Source organism: Neopsephotus bourkii, unplaced genomic scaffold (assembly GCF_033783945.1).
Source record: "Neopsephotus bourkii isolate Nb327-2 ecotype Australia unplaced genomic scaffold, CSIRO-AGI_Nbou_v1 NB_318, whole genome shotgun sequence".
NCBI classification, from domain to species: domain Eukaryota; kingdom Metazoa; phylum Chordata; class Aves; order Psittaciformes; family Psittacidae; genus Neopsephotus; species Neopsephotus bourkii.
Genome location: NW_026900826.1, coordinates 7135233 through 7153254, shown reverse-complemented (window position 1 = coordinate 7153254; position 18022 = coordinate 7135233). Strand labels below are relative to the sequence as shown.

The following is an 18022-nucleotide window of genomic DNA, read 5'->3' as shown; positions in this document are numbered from 1 at the left end:
GTGCCATGCTCTCTTAAGGCTCCTGAACTGTTGCAGTGTTCATCAGTTCTGTCTATAGCTGTGGCACCTTTTTCTTCAGAACTGTGTTCAAGTGTTGCATATGGAACAATTCCCCTGAAACCTTTGTCACTTCAGAAGTCCTTGTGAGTGGGGATGTTGCCCTCAGCACTCACAAGTCCCCATCTTTCTACGGGTGTCTGACTAATTGTATTTGCCCTTGCCATTGAGCACTGAGCAGATTGCATTGCTCTGTTCTGCTGGGGCAAAGTCATCCATGTGAATGGTTTCTTTAATCTTTCAAAAGTGATTATTTTATTTGGAGCAGTGACTTCAGCCAATTCTAGTCTCATGGTAGTGGTCAAAGATAAGTAGGGCCTGCGTCAGGACAAGTTAGACTCTTTCCACACTGGGGGCTTGATTTAGCTGAAAAAAAAAATCTAAACTTGGTTTTCAGGAGTCATAACTTCTATGGCTCATGTGTTTACCTTCCTAACCTTGATTTCAAGTGTGTTCCTTATCTAAAACAAATCTTTTCTCATGAGTCTCATCTGTGCATCTGAAGTGTTTAATCCTACAGTATATTTTTGCTGGATTTTGCTTTTCAAGGACAAGAGTAGTAGGAAATTGAGTAGAACAGGAAGCCTGCAGAGCTGATGAAAAAGGAGGAAATTAAATGATCCATTTTTACACCGTACATTGGTAATCTAAAAACCCTCTGATGGCAAAATTCACTTCTGAGCATTTAGTCATTTGTTACAAGAATCGATCCTTCTTGGATATCCCTTTCATCAGCTTTATAGAATTTAATTCTCTCTGTGTTCTCTGCACAAGATGAAAAAGAAAACTCTGGCTTGGATAGCTGAAACTTCCAAGTCATAGGTGCTGTTGGGTTGCTGTCTTGAAGCTGCAGCCTGTTCTTTGTAAACCCTTCTGTTCCTACTAAGCTCAATGTCTACTTTGACGGGAGTTTTCAAGGTTGTAAATAAGCCCAAGTGTCTCTCACCCTCCCTTCCAGTGCCTGCTCTAGGCTCATCCTAGATCTTCATCCTAGATCCCACATCTGCATCAGAGGTCTAGAGGTCTGCTGTCCCTGAGGGCCAGTGATGGTATCACCAAAATCATAACAAACTACTGCTTGCAAGTTTGTAGGAAACAGCTTTCTCTGGAGTGTAAGCAATGTCCCAGCACTTCCTGCTAGTTAAGAGGGTGGTTATCAACAGAAAACAAACCTCATATTCGGTTTTCTGATGCAGTCAATATAACTTGTCAGAGTGACAAGTCAGAAATGTTATCCTATTCTGTTTAAGTGTCCTCTTGGCTGTTGCTGTGGTAGTATTTTTACACAAGTATGTTGGCTTATTATAGAGCAGTGGCATTTGCTTTTGTGAATAACTGGGACATATTACCTGTCACTACCGGCAGCTTACTCCTGAATTCCTCATTTGGCAGTTACTGTTAATTTTAGGCTCATTTAAGACCATTCAATTGTAGTCTGTATGAATTTCAATATTAAATTTTCTTAGGAATCTTCATTAAGATACAATTAATGAAGATTAACTGCTGTACTAGGGTACTTGGGCTGCTCTGCCTAATATGGGTGAGAGCAGAAGTGTGTTTTAATTACAGGCAATGATCCATCTTTTTAATATTTAATTGCTAGGTGGATTGGTTATTTTAATTACTGTCTATTATGAGACAGTTTTGTTACAACATAACAGTGTTTAACTGTATGAGGTACATATTGTCAGTGAGTGCAGAGGTGTAGCTTTGCTTTTTCAAATGGAGAAAACAAACATTCTGGTTTATGCTCTTTACCTCTGGGATGTGCCTTCACAGGTTTCATTAGCGATTTTGTCTGTGTGAAATAGACTCATCCGCTTCGTCATGAAATCAAAATACTTTTGCTAGAAGTAAAATACTTCTAAACCCTGTTCCATAGTGAGAAATGAGATTCATCCTCTTTTGTACAACTGTATAAATTATGGTTTTCACCACTGAAAGAATCCATGCCTATAAGACAGTAATTTCACATGGCTTTTCAGGCCAGTGTATCCAAGGGAAAATTTAATTTCTGTCCGAGGTAAGTTCTTAGGGAATTCCAGGAAGTTTTTGCTTGTCTTGAAGATTTCTTGAAGTTTTCGCAGTAAAGCTCTGTTTTCCCAAGGCAGGTGCTTCTATTCCTGCCTGAAAAGAATTCTATGAATACTTTAAAACAATGCTGTGTTCTCACTGGGCAGTCCACTCATGAGGATGTGTTTTTAAGAAAAAAAATACTTGTTTAGTTCAAAGCAAGAGCATGTCATTCTAAAGAAATACATGTTAATCTAAGGAGGTCTTAATACAGTGTGACATGAAAGTAATCAATATAAAGCAGTAGAAGGATACAGCTTAAACATTTCATGCAGTAGAAAGAGTTTTATAGTACTGAAACACTCCTTTTAGCATTATTTAGCATGAAGCCCATGAGAATTTTGACTCCATTGTTTTTACTATTAATTGTATGGTGCTCATATTAGCCTAGTGTCTACAAACTAAGCCAGCTGACAATGCCTACATGAGGAAAATAGGAGCTCTCTCTCTCGACGTATTACTATTTTAGATACTTTTCTAATGTACTAGACCTTTAAAATCAGGTCAATTCAAAATAAATGTCATCTGTTCTACATGCTACATGGGCTCTGTAATAAATTCTTACATTGCAGAACCAAGCTATAACCTAATCTAAGTCCATTCAGAGTCACAATTAATGTGTTTTGAAGTACCCTTCTTGTGAAGAAAAAAAGAATTTCAGTAAAGTTAGACAAAAACTATCCATGCCTGATCTGTTTTATTATTGTGTGAAAGGGCAGAGGGCACATGGATGGAGATTCTGCTACTGTTTGTTTAGCTAAAAGGAGACAGTTGATATATTGATAGAGAAGACAGGGAGTAACTCCTTTTCAGGTAAATTACCCCCTCTCAGTTCCTCTTGAACTACCTCCATCACTTGTTTCCTGGTCACATTTTGATAAATTTTGATAAATTTGGAACTGAGTCAACAGCCTTTGTGTACTTCATATAATTATGGGTGTGTTCTTTGTGTACTTCATATAATTATGGATGTGTTTGAGGCCAGGTTGGGTAGGGCTTTGGGCAGCCTGGCCTAGTGGAAGGTGTCCCTGTCCATGGCAGGGCATTGGAACTAGGTGGGCTTTAAGGCCTCTTCCAGCCTAAACCAGTCTGTGATTCTGTTGCCTGTATTGTTTCCCTGAAGGCTTTGAGATCAGGCAGTTTCATTTGTTTTCTTAAGTTAATTATTGATGCTTTATCATAAAAATGTATTGTGCACTGGTGTGTAGTAAACTAACAAATGTCTTATTTGTCCTACTAAACAAGCAGGGATGCAAAGGACGTCTTGACAAAATATCTTAGTTGAGCAGTTGCACAAGTACTTGGCTGAATTTTTATGATGAGATATTTTATTTTGTGAGGGAATGATCTTTATGCAGAAATTAGGAAAGATTTGCAGCCTTTTAAGTGATTGTTAACAGAGATTTTAATACATACAAAAATCGTTGCAATACATTTTTTCATTGATTCTGGGAGCATTCTTGTAATGGTGTGAAGGACCGATTGGACAGGAAGACTCCCAAGGTCAGCTCTCTGTGGTGACATTCTGTAGAGTCTGACTTTCAAGAGGTAAAATATTATGGGAAAGTTTACTGCTTATTAAGTAGCAATGGCAATTCTGATACAAATGTTCTGAATGTCTTTCTGTTGGGGGCATGTTACCTGGAGCTTTTAATTCTATCATTTGAATTATAGAGAAATACAGAGCCCAGAGTATCAACCTCCTGCTGGAGGATGTTTACATAATTTTAGGCCTTTTGGCTATGGCTTTTCTTTAGGAGACTGACAGGCTAATTTAATCAAGCAAATGTGGATTTGTATATGCAGTCACATAAGTCCTGTAAAAAATCACAGGTCAGATTCAGGACTGTTTGAAGTTGTCCAAGAAGTTCTTTGCAGCTGAATCTTTTTTGGATTAAATCTGTGTGTGAAAGTGGTGGCTTTTCTTTTTTTTTTTTTTTTTTTTTTTTTTATTTTTAGTTCAAGCCTCTAGTCTTTAGAGATCATCATAATAGAAACATTAATGCTATATGTAATAAAATAGTAGTTGCTGTGCAGTTTCTGAGTTATATATATTATGTTGCACCATAACCAGGTCAATTTCTGCATTAGTTTAAACACAGATACTCATGCCATAGTATTAGTTCAGGTCCAAGTTTAAATATTTGACTAACTTGTGGTAGTAACCTTCTTGTCCTGGCACCTCCAATTCTATTTTCAGGCTAGTGCTTGAAAAAGCAAATTATTATCAATGAGATAAAGTTCAGCTTGTACCTTTTTACATTTTAAAGTATTATGAACTCCCCAGAAATGGTTTGCTTTTCAGTGTCTACTGGCTGCAGCTTCAAGAAATGAGCTCATTCTGTCTGTCATGAAATGGTGAACACTGCTGGTTAATTGAATGGTTCAACAAACTGAAAAGCAAGATGTTTCTCCAAAACATTTGCAAGGAAGAGAAAGCTGACTCAGACAAGCGAAATGTCGCACATATTCACTGTCTGGCAAACTGACTGATTTAGTGGAAAGTGACTAATACAAACAATAAAATCATATTTTTTCAAATAGGTTTCTGCAAATCTCAACAGTGAAATGAAAGAAACCCTGTTTTTCTGCTTCTTCACTGTGGTTGATCACTCATAAGCCACTGTTTTGATCAGCTCATTGTGTTGTTTTTTTGCAGGTGATGGAAGAACATGAAAGGGGTTGGGTGGTTGGTGGTTTTTTTCCTTTTATGTGGTGTAAATCTTCTCTGTCTGTTGAGTGTCTGTGTTGCCAAACACTACTGATAGGTTATCTGGGGGCCAGCTCCTCATGGAAATAGATTTTTGTCTCTTTCCCTCCTCCCAGCCATTTGTATTTCAGATAACACCTAACTGAAATTGCAGATCACCACCGGAATCCTTTCTACTCCATCTCTGCATCTTTTTGTTTTGTGCCAACAGTAACAGGATTGATTCTTTCTTCTTTGCTATCTGGCTAACAAGCAGGCCTGCCTGTCAGGCAGAGCCCTTTTCTGCTGTGCTGCTTGGAAAAACTTCTAACAAATTGGCAGTGTGTATTGTTCAGAGTGATGATATTTTGTTTCTAAAAATAATCGCCAGCAAAATCTCCCAATCAGCTCTGCTCTGCCTGGATCTGTGCTCTGCATAGATCAGCTGCAAAGCTGGAGTTTGTTCAATGTGTCTTTAAAATAAAGACAGAAAAATTAAATGCGTGAAAGAGGATGTCACTTTGGATAGCTTCAAGGAAATTTTGTTTTATAAATCTGTCTACTTCCCAAGGCTTTTTTGTTATAAAAAGCATAGAACAGTGCAGGTATTTCTGAAATCCCTGTGTTAGAGATGTGTAGAAATCTGTATAAATAATTCCTCCTGCAGTAGATAAAACTGAAAGATATTTATGTGCTGAAGCTTGCAGTAAGCTCTGCAAAACATGTTCTAATTCTGTAGAGTGATGTTGTCATCGCGTTTGTCAACTGATGCTCAAGGAGAATACAAATTCTGCTGTATTTTCCCCTCTTTTTTTCTGTCTAGTAGTCTGTGATGAGCAGTTTGCTTCAGAAGAGATTGTTCTTCATTTAGTTCACAGGTGCTGTTTCCATGTGTGAATTTGGAACAGAAGTTAAAAAAACCCAAGCACTGTCATTATTTTCTTTAGCTGTTGTCTATAGACATTAATATTCAGTGTGGTGCAGGTTTTTGTTCCCCCACCAACAGGCTTATATTGCAGTCAGTGGTTATTTAATTTATTTTTTCTTTTCCCTGGCTTTCTAAATGGCCTGTTCCACACTGATATTTAACTGCATGTCCTGCTTTTCATAGAATGTAGTAATAGATTATGATGACAGTGGCAGTTAGAACTGATGGTCTGCTTCTTAGAGATGTTGAATATACATGAATCCTGTCGAAGTTGGTCAGAATTGATCAGAAGCTCTCAATAATCAGCGTGTGCTATTTTAACACCCAACTTTGAATATCTGTTCTTTGTTAATGCTTTTTTTGTGTACAGTTCTGTGTGTTTCTTGTAACACTTCCCTTGATTCATCAGCTTCCAGTTTTCCTTATTGAACCTCAGTATTTCCTCTTGCTATTTTTTTGTTAATATTACCTGAATTACAGGGGAAAACCCATAAATGCACAGAGATTATCCATTTTTTGTAACCACAGGGATAGCTATACTTATTTGTGGGGAGAACAAGCTTGCAGGATGTTACCAAATTGATCTGACTAAATGAAAGAGGGGTTTTCTTGCTGCTTAGGGCATCTTCTGTTTTCTTTCTGCTTTGATGAACAGTCATTCTTAATACTACAGAAGTTCACACTAGACACTAGATGTTTTGATGAAAATGAAGTGAGGTGTGTAGCTTGCCAATATGTATAAGCACAAGTCTGAAGAGGAGTTTCAACACAGAAAAGGAACTGATTCCAAGAAAACTGCAGGGAATTATAATAGCACAGTGCTAGTTTAGCCATTATCTTTTACAAAAAGATCTGCATGGTGTATGCTATCATTTGGCAAAAAAAAGAAGCAGCCCCAAACAACCCCAAAGAACCAAACCAAAGCTTCAGTAAACCAGGACAGAGGCCCAGATGACCAAGCCTGCTGTTCTGTTCACTGAAGACAAAACTTTTCAGCTCTTCCTGCTGGCCCCTGGGAAATCTCTAATTGAGGTGCAAGAGGTCACTGGCAGGTTTTAGCATAAATCTTGTCTTTAATACTTCCTGTCCTGCTACTTCACAGACACATAGAAATTAATGTATGCTACTCATATGAACTGGGCAGATTCTTCCAGTATCCTCAGAGGCTACAAAACACCACTTGAGTCAGTTTCAGTCAGTTTTAGAACAGCAGTCTTTGGTGTACTTAAAGCAGGTTAGTAGCCACTATAATTGATTATAGTCATATTTCAGTTCTTTCTGGTTAGAAAATGTAATGCATGACCTTCACTGCATGGCTTTCCTACAGCCTGACACCCCGAGCTGAGGAAGGGTTTGGGACTGAGGTTTTCATCAGCTACATGACAGGCTGTGACTGCTCAGTCACTAGTGTACTTACTGAGTTATTTAATGGCTTTTAATACTGCATCTGTGTTGTATTGTTCTGCACTATTCAAATGGGAGCAGGAGTGCTTTCCCTGGATTTGTCTGATGCATGGTTTTCAGTTTTCCTGATGGGTTCTTCACAGACTGTCAATTATTTATATAGTTTAAGTGAAACATGCAGTTGCTGTACTTAAATTATGAATCTTCAAAATGTTGTGATATGAATCATTCCTGATTCCATGTTTCATATCTTTTTCTCCTTTGTATCTGTAGTGGTTCTAAAAATCTTGGAGATGGCATTAAAGCATAGCTCTTAGTAGGATCTTAGTTAGTTTTCCAGACAAAATGCAATAACTGAGGAACTAGATGTTTCACAAAAGTGAGGATGGGAGTCACAGAATGATAGAATCATAGAATAGTTAGGGTTGGAAAGGACCTTAAGATCATCAACTTCCAACCCCCCTGCCATGGGCAGGGACACCTTACAGTAAACCATGTCACCTAAGGCTCTGTCCAACCTGGCCTTGAACACTGCCGGGGATGGAGAATTAACAACTTCCTTGGGCAACCCACTCCAGTGCCTCACCACCCTCACAGTAAAGGATTTCTTCTTCATATCCAATCAAATTTCCCCTGTTTAAGTTTTAACCCATTACCCCTTGTCCTAGCACTAAAGTCCCTAATGAAGAGTCCATCCCCAGCATCCCTATAGCCCCCCTTCAGACACTGAAAGGCTGCTATGAGGTCTCCATGCAGCCTTCTCTTCTCCAGGCTGAACAGCCCCAACTTTCTCAGCCTGTCTTCATACAGCAGGTGCTCCAGTCCCCTGATCATCCTCATGGCCATTCTCTCGACTTGCTCCAACAGTTCCATGTCCTTTTTATGTTGAGGACACTAGAACTCTTCACAATATTCCAGGTGAGGTCTCACGAGAGCAGAGTAAAGGGGCAGGATCACCTCCTTCGACCTGCTGGTCACACTCCTTTTGATGCAGCCCAGGATACGGTTGGCTTTCTGGGCTGCAAGCGCACACTGAAGCGGCTCATGTTCATTTTCTCATCGACCAGCACCCCCAAGTCCTTCTCTGCAGGGCTGCTCTGAATCTCTTCTCTGCCCAACCTGTAGCTGTGCCTGGGATTGCCCCAACTCAGGTGCAGGACCTTGCACTTGGCATGGTTAAACTTCATAAGGCAGTTACCGATTCTGGTTTGCTGCATAATGTGTCTGTGTGAGCTCTTTCTTGCTATGGCGTGTTTGGTCACTGCGTGCACTGAGCTAATGTGCTTAGTGTTGAATTTCAGTGCATTGTGTGAAACCATGACACCTGGCAAGCTAGCAGCTTGCTATTCTTTCTACATTATATGCACGTAAGAACTTACAAGGACTTGCCCTCTGTATGTAATGTGGATCTCAGAAGTTAGATTCTGTTGTTGTTTTGGGGTTTTTGTAAGAGAGGGAACTTTCCCATCAGTCTCTTACTGAACCTGTGGGATGAACCACTTGGTGGGATCAGTATTTTTATGGGTATTATGGTCTAGGCCCAGCTGGTAAGTCAGAACCATACAGCTGCTCGCTCATTCACCTGCTCCTGGAGGGATGGGGGGAGAATCGAAAGAATGTAACTCCCACAGGTTGAGATAAGAACAGTCCAGTAACTAAGGTATAGCACAAACCACTGCTGCTATCACCAATAGTAATAATGATAAGGGAAGAGAATAGAAAACTAAAGGGGAAAAGGAAAACAATAAACACAAGTGATGCACAATACAATTACTCACCACCTGCCAACTGCTACCCAGCCCTAACCAAGCAGTGATCAGGGCCTTCTCAGTAACCCCTCAGTTTATATACTGGGCATGATGTGCTGTGATATTGAATACCCCTTTAGATAGTTTGTGTCAGGTGTTCTGGCTCTGCTTCCTCCCGGCTTCCTGTGCCCCTCCTCAGTAGCAGAGCACGAGACTGAAAAGTCCTTGTTTGGAGTAAGCATTACTTAGCAACAGCTAAAAACATCAGTGTGTTATCAGCACTGTTCTCAGGCTAAAGTCGAAAACACAGCACTGCACCAGCTACTGAGAAGGGGAAAAATAACTGTTACAGCTAAACCCAGGACAATGGGGAATGTGGAAAAATCAACATTATGTTTTGTCTTGTTGTGAGGAACAATGCAAAGTGAAGAGTAACAGTCAAGCCTTGTGTTTAAAATAGCAGCTGAATTGTCTACATCAAGGCATGAGTATACTGAAGATTCCATTTTAAAAGACTATACTGAACTCTTCATGTGTTGACTGTGCCTTTGACATACAATTATGCATCTCAGCCTTTCTCTAATCTCTGTGTACAAGGAGATAAAGGATGCTTGGAGAGTTGTATCAATAAGACTCTTTCTACAGAGCTCATAATACAAACACTTTAGATGTCCTTTAAGCTTCTGCCTTCATATCCCTGTCAGCTCAATCCACTGCACACATTTCAGAGTCAAACTAGCATAAGCTAAGGGGGTAAGAAATGTATTCCATTTCTCACATGGAAGGACTGCTTGTCAGAGTAAAGAAGAAATTTTTCTTTTCTTTTTTTCTTTTTTTCTTTCTCCTCTTTTTCTTTTATTTTTTTTTTCCCTAGCTGGAGGGGAAATCATCAGTAACTTGTGACAGGCTGTAGAGACCTGGGACATAGATAAAGTGGTGGATGTTTCTCATGCAGTGGTTACAAAGAGATGTCAAGTGATGAAGGTTCAGTACAGAAAGAAAATCTGTTTGTGCTAGCACTTCAGACTGTGCTAGTGTGAAGTGCCAGTTAGATTATCAAAAGTGCTTTACTCTGGGGAGTCACATAACTGTCAGAGTTGTCTGCAAGAACATGAAGTATTAGCCAGCCTTAGATGTTTTGTAGATGAGCTGTAGACAGATGCTGTGTGTTGAATTTTGTACTTTGCCCTCACAGTTTGCAACATGAACACTTGCAGGATATGTCAGAGCCGCTTTCCATAACTGGAATAGTAATTGCTTTGGTGCTTGTCGTTTCTCTTTAAGAGGGCCTATGTATTAATAGCTGCCATTTTTAACATAAATCCCTCTTCCTTCAGGTGTTCTTGTTATTAGCAGAACAGACCTGACTTGGGGAAATCAGTGTAATTTACTACCAATCAAATCAGAGTAAGGTAATGAGAAATAAAAACAAAACTTAAAACATCTTCCCCCACCCCACCTTCTGCCCAGGTTTAGACATTGTGATTGGCTAAAAAACCCCAACTTTAAGTCCTCTTTTGACTGAAAGAAGTAGGTCGCGTGTTGGATGGAACGGTTTATTTTTTCTGTGCAGCTCATGTACTGAAGAAAACTATGGAAATGTTTTAATCATCATTTGCTAACACATAGCTGAACAAAGGAATATACTTGACTGCTTGATTTTTTTCTGGGGCAGTGGCAGAAGTTAACTTCTCCTTAGCAAAAATGTCATCATTTGATTTTGAGGGCTGCATACAGTTTTTAGTTATTTCCCCGCAGCTAATAGGAGTTTCATAATATAGTTATTTCAGTTTGTTAACGTGGTATTCATACTTGATGGTTATTTCTGTCCTTTGCAGTCAACATATCTTTAAAGGTGTCACAGCTATGAAAAGTTACCTCTGTAACTTGGTGAGGGTTTTCCAGCTGTTGGGATTTTGTTAAGTTCCATGAGGGTGATAGAGATGAGTGTCATAGGCACGTTTGGTTTGTCTGATACTTACATTTCCTCTGCAGTGTGCAAGATGGTTATTTTTATGTTATTCTGAACTTGGATTTATTTCTGTATGAGGTTATCTGTGACGCCATTCATTCATGAGGAAGTTTCAACAAAGAATTGAAAATAATTCTTTGGTAAGATGAATTCATGATTCTTCCATGAAAATATCACAGGGAAGCAAAAAACAGCTAAGAATCTTAGTAAGTGCTATGTAGTAGCTTGCAAACACTTTGTGTTTCAGTTGAGTTGCTAAACAGGCAACTGGGATTTTTTGCATCAGGACTGTTATCTACTGAGATTTGGTTATTTCCATATGTATGCTAGGAAATAATGAGGAATAATACAATGTTCTGGTTTCATATTCTAATTATCACAGATTTGTAAAAATTGTGGACTTTGTTATGTTTCCGCCTGTTTTAAAAGCAGTTTTAGAAGGAGTGTTTTCCATGAAGAAGGGGTTTGAACAGACACCTGTTGAATTCTGAGTTTGGTACAGCTGGGCTCAGTTACAAGAGTATGAGTTTTGTGACTGGGTTAAAATCCAGAAACAGTGAAACTGACTGGAAGTGTCTTTTAAAATGAAAAGGTGAATCTTACAGTGATTGGGTTATATATTTGCAAGAAGCAAGATTTATGCTTAACAGATAGGAGTAGATGTTAAGCAAAAGGGAAATGTTCTTTCTTTTTAAAGTATATAGAAATAGTGTTCCTTCTTTCTTCATGTGTTTGTCCTTTTTTTCCATAAAAGACAATGGCTATCCTGATGGAATCTTCTGGATAACTCTTCACTAGTTAATTGCCTTGAATTTTGATAGTTTATGAAAAGAAAAACCTGGAAAGCTCCATTTGAATCTTGAGAAAGCACTGTTACAAGAGTTTTAAAGTGTGAATGACCATTCTCATGTAGAATAGCCATAAGGATTTTTTTGCACAGTCATAATTATTATTTTTCCCATTAATTGTCTGGGTTGTGCCCAAGTAGTCTTGTAAATGCAAATTATCATACATGTTAATTTATCTGTGTTGAGAGTATCCGTTAGACTCCTAAGGTCAAAGGGAAAGTTGATTTTTGCTCGTTGTTATTGGGACAGTGTGGAGGAAGTCCAGTGATTAATACACTACTTCTTTTTTTTTTCCAGATTTCTCAGGGGACAAAATTTTGCTTATTCATACCTTCTACTGTGGCAAAACCAGATTACTTTTCTCACCAAAAGCCAGCAGCATAATGCCCATCTGACACATGCCTCCAGGAACTCTTCTTTAAAGTCTGTCATAAGTAAGTCGAATTAAAAACTTGCTTAAATGTAGCTTTAATCAGCTGTGTGTCTATTTACAACTCAAGAACAAGCAGCATTAACAGCAGAACTGCTCTTAGCAGTCTGGCTTGTCAGCAGCTGCTTGTTCTTGAATGAATATATAGGAGGAAGTAGCTTGCTGTAAAGCATGGGTTGAGGCTGAAGTGCTTCCTGACCACTGCATGCCAGTGTGTCATACCTGTGTCTTCTGTTCCTCTCTCACATTCCCTGATAAAAGGTGAGTGTGACACATTGCAGATCAGAGGCTATGGAGTTATGCATGAATAACATGAACAAAAAGATTATCTGCATTGTAAATGAAGACTTAGTCTCCTGTTGCTATGACAATTAATTTTACAATTCACAGTGTAGAAATAGTGGGCTAAATAACTCAAAATGTTAGAAACAACGAGTGGTTAAGCTTGTCTTCACTGTGTTGATCATTGAGCTGCATGCATTTCCTGGTGCCTGTGTGCCCAAGTGTTTCATTTTTAATGCAACACAAACTTGAACAAAATAATGAAACTCCACATTATATACAACCAGTAATGGTTACTGAGACATCTTGCTTTTTATGGACTGAAATTTATGTGTGCAAAATATATGGTATGTGGTTTTGTGAGGGAAGACTGTGTTAAAATTAGAGTTTTGTCCAGCATACCTTCTTTTTTTTGAAAGAAGGTTGCCATTTGGATGAGTATGTTCAGTATCTGGAAACAGTATCTTCTTGTAGGGTCAGGAAGAGTTTACAAATGAGGGAAAAAATAAGGAAAAAATTCTGAATGAGGCAAAAATTGAGCTTGTTGATATTGCTTGTGTTATATTCTAGTGGAAGAGATGCATGTTACTTAATGAAACTATGCTTTTAGGAGGCCTCAGATTAACATTCAAAAGCCTTATCGTTATATTTCCAGTACAGTATAATACTGCCTACTTTATCACTCTTCCAGATAATTTGATTTAAAATTGAGATGTTTGTTTTAGGGAAACTCCAATTTTATCAGTGGTGTTACATTTCGCTCTTGCACTGCTGCTTTCTATCACGCTACAAGAGCCCTTGTGAATTAAGTAAGGGAGGCACTGTAATTGCCTTATCTGTTGTCCTGTATGAAAGCAAAACCCTTATAGCAATGGTGGGGTTTTATCCTGAGAAACATACACAGATGAAGGGATATAGAGGATCCTTACCTGGAAAGGCTTTTTCATGCTTGTTGTTTATTGCAGTTCTCAGCCCTATTTCTGTGGAGCTCTCATTTATCTGTGACATTTTTTGCTTCCTGAGAATGTAGCCATTCCTGAGTAGGAACAATAGTGTAATGAAAACCCTCTGAAGCTCCATGAAAACACAGCTGTAAACAGGACATCTGAGCATCTCCTGCATGTGTACCTGCTGTAGGACTGGTGCTGTGCCTTTTGCTAGGCTGCCCTCAGTGGTGGAGTGCAAGTAAAGGACTTGGTTCATAGCAGTGACTGTAGGTGTTTTGGAACATATTCTGGATATGTTCCTTCAGTGGGAATGTGCCATAGCTCTTCAAGGCAGCATGGTCTTTTCAATTTCTTTTTTCTACTTTCTTTCATCTTAGCCTCAAGTAATAGGTTATAACCTCTAAGTGTTAAATAATTTGCTTCAAAAGATCTTGTGGTGTACTTTGTCGATAGTTCTAGCTTCAAATAATCCAACTGGTAGACATTTTAAATAGCATTTCAGGAAAGTGAATTGTAGATGTGTTTTTAAAATACTTCCCAGTTGGTCTCTGCACTTGGGCAGTATTCTTCCTGAACTGACCTTAAAATAGTTGAACAATTGTCTTTTCTTGGGTAATGGTTCTTCTTCAAGAGTTCCCATAGGGATTTAGTGTGTTGACTGAGGGTTCTTCAGCATAGCTTTTTCACTTCTGAGTCTAATGCATCAGTTCAGGACTTGTCTACACAAGATACTGAGGAAATTGGGGCAGATAAATGGAGGAATTTAGAGCGCAGCTTAAGTACCATCAAGTCTCTGTGGGTACTTTCCTATTCATAATTAAAGTGGCCTCTAGTGAATTTGGTTTAATTTGCTCTGTAGTCAAGATGAGCCAGGCCAAGACCACATTTTATTGCTAGATGAAAGTGTTTGCAAATAAATCTAATGGACATGGACAAATCCAGTTAAATTAATTTGGGTTAATTTTCCTGAATTCCACTGTGCAGACAAAACCTTAGTAATAATGCCTGATAGGAGCTTTTATTTGTCTTCTTTCTTGGTCTTCACCTTTTCTTTAACTCTGATGTTTTATACTTGAGAAGATAGATGGCCCATAATTGTACAAGTGACTGCATATTGTCTTGTTATCTTACATGTTATGAGAGTCCATGTTTTCTGATTAACACATAAATGCCCCCCTTTGCCATTAAGGTCCTTTCCAACCCTAACTGTTCTATGATTCTGTGTTCCCCGATGTTCAGGTAGTTATGATCACTTTGGCTGCTTCAACTAATGCCTTGTAATCCATCACTGTAACTACATCTGCTCTCAAGATCTTATCCACCCAGCAGCTTAAAGCATTTTGTAGAGGTTTTGCAGAACAGGATGATAATTATTGCATATATTTTGTGAGCCCATATTCCTTCACTAATGCAATTATTGATGCCTCTTAATGGAGTGGTTTGCTGTTCTGATGGGAGAACTCAGTCAAGTGCAGCTAATTTGAATGCAGTCAGATCAAAGGTGCTTGTGCTACTTCTTGGCTCAGTGCAGAGGCTGGTGAAGTGTACAATAGTTTAAATAGTACAGTTTGTACAGATATTTCCTGAATAATATTTTATTTCTTTCATGGGAGTTCTATGAGCGGCATGGGCTTAGTCATAAAAAACAGATTGCACAACTTAAGGCCACTTAATCTGTAATTAAAGTGTATAATATATATTTAGTTCTATGTGAGACGTTCTTCTGACTGTGAGGTTAAAAACTGGTTTTCATCTTTATATTTTTGGCACCTAAATCTGCAAGCTATCTGAAGATAGTGTGTTTAGAACAAAACTGGTGTGAAGCTGGCAAAGTAATGTCTGATTTGCATGGGATGAATACAGAGTATTAAAGTAAAAAGCTTAAAAGAGATGCTCTCTTTTAATGGGCCTTTAAAATACTGTGATATAGGAGTCTGAGCATAAGTATCTACTCTCAAGTCCACTATGATCTGAGAGATCTCCTCTGACAGTGTTTGGCTTAAGCAGCCTTAGGCATTGTGTGAAAATGCTGCCTTGTATCCAGTGATTTACAGTCAAATTTGAATTTCTGGTGGACTGGAGTATTCTGCTGATGGGCAGCATCAATGCCATGCAAGGTAGGGCAATACTGGAGACGTTTTGTACAAGTTGAAGGCCTGGAATCTCTAGGAACAGTGAAATTGGTGCAGAGGGAGCTATGTGTCCTGAGTGTAGGAAAAGTGTGGAATATTTCTTTTTACCCAGTTTTTTATTTGTCACTCAATCACCTGAGAGGTATTTTTGTTAGGAAACAAGGTAAGCTTCTATTTGAATGGTTGTATTGAGACACTGTTTGTCTTTCCAGCTGAAATCATTGTGTTTAGGAAAAAAGTACTTTGAGAACTTAAAAAACTTTCTGGAAAAACTGGATGTCAGCATTCCTGTGCACAGCTGTGTGTATTTAGTTACGTCTTCTGCAGGCTTGACAAATTAAGGTGAACATTTAAAGAAAGAAAGAAAGAAAGATCCCCAGGTGTATTTCAGGTAGTCCGTATTTCGGGTGTGATTAAGGTACCTAAATATGCACCTGATAAGTACTATGCATGGAAACAGGTAATTTGAGCACCTTCCTTGCACAGAGGTGTGTATTGCTACTTTGAAAGCTCTGTGCTCTGGGATAGCCTCATGGAACTTGTAGACCCATACACTTCTGAAGCAGTGACTGAAACCCAGCAGGTGCTATGTGCTATCTTGTGCAGCACTAGTTACATAGCTTTATGTGCCTGAATTGATTTCTGTGTGGTTTATTAGACTGTGCAGTCATGCTTTATCTTTGCTTTCTCTTATGTGACCCAAGTTTTCTCTGAATCCCAGGTGTTTGTTTTCCTCCTTCTGATTACTGGATCATGGTAAATAAATACAACCAAATTACAAGTTCTGTACACCTTTCTTCATACAGCAGCAGAGCAGGAGCAGAGATGATGTTGACGAATTTGCCAGAAAAGCTCTCCTTTTAAATTCTGAGAGTTGCACAATGCCATACACATCAGTCAGTCTGGCATTTTAGAAGAATTCTGTAGCTTCTGCTTTGGAACATGCCTGTGCAGTTTATTGAGGTGCTAATTTAAGACTGTGGACTGGTTCTTGGTTTGGGTTTGGCTTTTTCTGGGTGTTTGGAGTATTTTTATTTGCATTTCTGTATGGGGCATTGGTATTACGAGTAGACTGGCCTTCTGCCACCTTACTAATCAAAATAAAATACCCTTCTTAGCTTCAACTGTCATTCTCTGAGCATAATCTAAGAGGAAAAAGAATTAATGTAGGCTTTTCCATGTGAATCTGAGATAAAAATATCAGATGAGTGAGCAAATTTTAGAGTTAGGCAATTGTGTCTTTGTGGATACACTAGGTTATATTCTCAATATTTACATACAAAGATGAACGTTTACAGTATAGTCTGTATTTTTTTTCTGCTACCCATATTTATTTATTAGAAAACCAGACTAGTGAGGAAGAAATGGTCTTACTGAAGGCATTGGTTGAATTTCATATTATTGTCAAGATGGTAGAATCATGACATTCTCCATCAAATATATGTCAGTTACTTTCAAAGCCCGTAGCTGTGCACAAACAGGGTCTTTCTGCCTTTATAACCAAGAATGCAAGCAGCTTGAATATTGAACAGAAGAGTGGTCTGCATTTAGTCCATGTATTGCCAAACCATCTGAGATGTTTGTAGTGCCAGTGGCATCGGAGATACCAGTAATGTTAGTGGGCAGTTAGCCTTGTCACACTGCAGGGAAATTAAAAACAGCACATGGAGAAACTGGTTGAATCCAGTCAGTGAGTGTCTGTCTAACCCTAACGGCTTCCCAGAGCTCTGAGCCTTGGCACATTACTGATAGTGCTTATTTCATCCTCTCTGTGGAAATGATGAAAGATCCTAGTTGCAGTTCAGTCATTATGACTTCCTGAGGCTTTGCCCACTGCACCCTTTGTGTGCTGATTTCTTTCTGTTACTCACTTCTGCTTTGTTTGCTGTTTGTATTTCTAGACATATAGGATTTGTTTTAACATACTTGTGTTTGCTTCATTATTTACCCCTATGCATCTCTTCCCAGTTGGAAAAAAGTATCTTCATATTGTTTAACTGGGAGAAGCATTTGATTTTGAAGAAGTCAAATTTAGATTCAGATGAAAACAGTTTACTTCCATGCATGGCTCAGTTTTGAGAGGGTTACTTAAAGAAGAAAAGATCAAATATAATGGAGATCGTATTAAATTGATTACAAGTCCTGTGAGCTCACCTTAACATTTAGAAGCTATCAGTATCTCTTCTTTAAATACTTTTTAAATGCTTTTTCTTGGAATATACAACAAATCCTTCTGCCTCTTGTATTTGCATTATATAAATAAATTATTTAGGGAAGAAATCTGGCTAGAAAGTGAGTGAAAACCAAGGTCTTTGTGTTTGAGAGTCAAGATGTTTCCATTTACATTCAGTTCAGAGTGCCTTTTGTGTGTTATGTGTGACACATTTAAAAGGAGAACTGCAAGTATAAATGTGTGCCTCTACAGCTAACCACAGGAGGAATGATGCTTATTGACAGGTGAGGATAATATGGGTGATTGTGTTTGATCTCCTCAACTTTGTGTATTTCAGGT

The 18022-nt window shown here is 38.6% G+C and overlaps 1 protein-coding gene across 4 annotated transcripts in view; it reads left to right on the top strand.

The window, feature by feature from the left end:
• Positions 1–18022, top strand: part of OTUD7A (OTU deubiquitinase 7A) — a 115500-nt gene that overhangs the window by 50654 nt on the left and 46824 nt on the right. For all 4 annotated transcript variants that reach the window (XM_061347564.1, XM_061347567.1, XM_061347563.1 and 1 more), the window contains exon 4: positions 12017–12153. The gene's annotated coding sequence lies outside the window, so the exon portion shown is untranslated. The remainder of the gene's footprint in view (positions 1–12016; positions 12154–18022) is intronic.